At 30.4% G+C, this 3105-nt stretch overlaps 1 pseudogene; it reads right to left on the bottom strand.

Annotated features, from left to right (window-relative positions):
* Positions 1-2589: 2589 nt before the first annotated feature.
* On the bottom strand, positions 2590-2708 carry LOC112472694 (annotated as a pseudogene).
* Positions 2709-3105: the final 397 nt, after the last annotated feature.

Below are 3105 nucleotides of genomic sequence, written 5' to 3'. Positions count from 1 at the left end.
ATTATTTATATATATTTTAAAATTTTTCAATGAAGTAAATAGCTTCCTCATCTGTTTACTTTGTTTATGGTTTATGAAGAACAATTCTTAATTTTGATAAGACTCAAATTTTTACTTTTCACTCACTGAAAAATAAATTCTAATTTTGAGGAGACAAGGAAATTCTACATTTTTTCTATTAACTGTAGTCTTATCATTAATGTCTAAGTATTTGATCGACTTGGAACTTTTATTTGCATATGCTATGAGGTAGGCATCCAATTTTAACTATTTCTACATAGTGAACCATTTTCTCCTGCAACTATTATAAAATTGCTCATCTTTTCCCCAGTAATTTATAATGCCATCTTTTTCATTTACATTATTAGTGTTTTCATACTACATTATTTTATTGGTTTTTGTCATAAGTTTTATACCGTTGTAGGGTGCTTCTTCTCACTTTGCTTCTATGTTTACTTTTCAAAAATTTACCTTGGATATTTATGGATATTTTCTCAGATAAATTTTAAAATTCATATTTTCAAGTACCCCCTAAAAATCTCGGTTTGAATTGACTTAAATTTGAGGATTAATTTTGTGGGGGTGCAATGGGTATTGATATCTTTGCAATATCAAATTTTCTCAATTAAGACTAAGCTATTTTAAGTATAATTTATTTACATGTTCTTCTGCATCATTATGGAGTTTTAACATTTTTGTGTTTTCTTCATTTTGATATTTAATTTATATTTTACTTCTTAAGTTTTAATTTCTACTTGTTTTTGACAGAATCGAGAAAAACAATTGAATTTGTAAGGAGGTCTCTCTGGCCACTTTGCTAAGGTCTCCTTTAGTTGTGTGAGTCAAAAACTAACCAGGAGTGAAAAGTGAAAATCAGCTCTAACTGAAAAAGAAAAAAGCCCTGCCATTAATCAGGACAGACACAGATAAAGTCAGCTGCAAAGTTAACAACATTTTATCACCCAAGGTCATGCTGCAGTTGTAAAATGCCAAAGAGAACCCACTTTGAGTGATTACTGCTTTTTCCCCAATGATAGCCCAGATCTAACCCAATTGTTTATCTACCTTTGCCTTAAAACAGCACCTAATCCCTCGTTAATCCCTCCATCTTTGAATACCTCCTTAAAAACAGCGGCCAATCCAGAATTGATGCTTGCTTCCCTCAGCCTTTCCTCAGAATCCTTCCAGGGAACCCAAGCCTCACAAGATGAATCTCTCCTTCCTCTGTTTAACAGCAGTCCATCTTCCTCTGCAGTTTCTTGTCTGAATGCAAGCAAATAAATAAATAACTAAATGGATTTTTATCAGATTGCTAATTAAGATTTACAAATTATATTAGCTTCCCTGCTCATTCTGTTGGGGTTTCTATGAATATGCTCAAATATTCTCCAGAACATGAATTTTTTTTTTTTTTTGTCTTTTTCCTCATGACTCATCACTTTTCTTTCCCAATGGCATTGGTAAAGGCCCTAAACACTACTATGCAGAACAAAAGCGAAGGTAATGGGAATCCTTACGTAGCTCTCAGTCTTACCAATGGGAGAAACTTCATCTAGCTCCCTATCTTAAAAGATATTTATCGAACTCATCTGCTTTTTTTTTTTTTTTAAAGAAAATAAAATCTCAAGGTTATTTATTTATTTATTTTTAGTAAATATATTTGGTAAAAATTTTTGCATCTGGCTTTTATTAAGTTAAGTAATTCCTTTCTTTTTCTAATTTTTATCATTTATATCTTGTTTTTTATTTAATTGCATATATTAATTAATGATGCTTTTTCTTTACTGAGGTTTTTCTGTTATTTTAGGGCATTTTCTAATGATAAAGCATCCTTGCTTACCTGGAATAATCCAAATTGTATCATGATGTGCTATTTTTAAATATAGTTTTTGCATTTATTATACTTTATATTTCTCTGATGACTAATGATATAAACATTTTATGTGCTTTTGGTTATTTGCATATCTTCTTTCAAGTAGAGTGAAGAGTTAATTTTACATTCTGGATAGAAACATTTCAATATATATTCTCCCAATCTATGGCTTGCCTGTTAATTTTCTGTATAGTGTATTGAAGAGCAAAAGTTTTTAATTTTGATACACTCTAACTTATTAATATTTATCTGTGTTTTTGTCTTATCTAAGAAACCTTAGCTTAATACAAGGTCTGATGATTTCTCTTCTATTTTTACTTATTATAGGATTTATAGTTTTTGGTTTGATATTTAAGCCTATGGCACACATTGAATGAATTTTTATATTTAATGTGAGGTAGGGGTTAAAATTCATTCTTTTTACCATAAAAATATTTAATCATTTTAACATTATTTAGCATTATTTAGCTATCCTTTCCTCCTTTGAATCATCCTGATAACTTTGTCCAGAATTTACCATATATGTGTGTGTCTTTTTCTGGACACTATTTTGTTCCATTGATCCACACATATGTCCTTATGCCAATCCTGTATTGTTTAGATGTTTGTAGCTTGATATTAAATCTTATTATTATTTTTTCTTTTTAGGCGAAACAACCCTTGGTTGACCTCACAGATTGCAAGGATCTTGTCAGTTTACAATCCCTTATTTTTTAAGCCGACAGCACTTGGTCTTCCTAGGTGGTCTCTCATCCAAGTACTAACCAGGCCTGACCCTGCTTAGCTTCCAAGATCAGACAGGATCCAGCTTGTTCAGGGCGGCATGGCCGTAGACTGATATTAAATCTTAAAGTCAGGTAATATCAATTCTTCATTTTTGTTCTTTTACAAAATTATTATGGGCCCTTACATTTCCACATAAATTTAAGAATCAACTTTTCCCCCCCACACAAAAAAAGCGTGTTGGGATTTTGACTGTTATTGCACTGAATCTATAGATTAATTTAAGGAATTTGATATTCTGACAATATTGACTCATTCATAAACAAAGTATTTATTTAAATGTTTTTTATCTTCTCTCTCTTATAGCAAATTTCAATATACAGATAGATATTGCCCATTTTTCTTAAACTTCTCATTATCTCTGCAAATTTCATGTTTTTTGCTATTATAAATTATATCAGTATTTTATTTCAACTTCCAGTTGTTTGTCGCTAGTAAATGAAAATATA

Source organism: Pteropus alecto, unplaced genomic scaffold (genome assembly GCF_000325575.1).
Source record: "Pteropus alecto unplaced genomic scaffold, ASM32557v1 scaffold87, whole genome shotgun sequence".
Lineage (NCBI taxonomy): Eukaryota > Metazoa > Chordata > Mammalia > Chiroptera > Pteropodidae > Pteropus > Pteropus alecto.
This window is presented reverse-complemented; position numbering and strand designations above follow the sequence as displayed.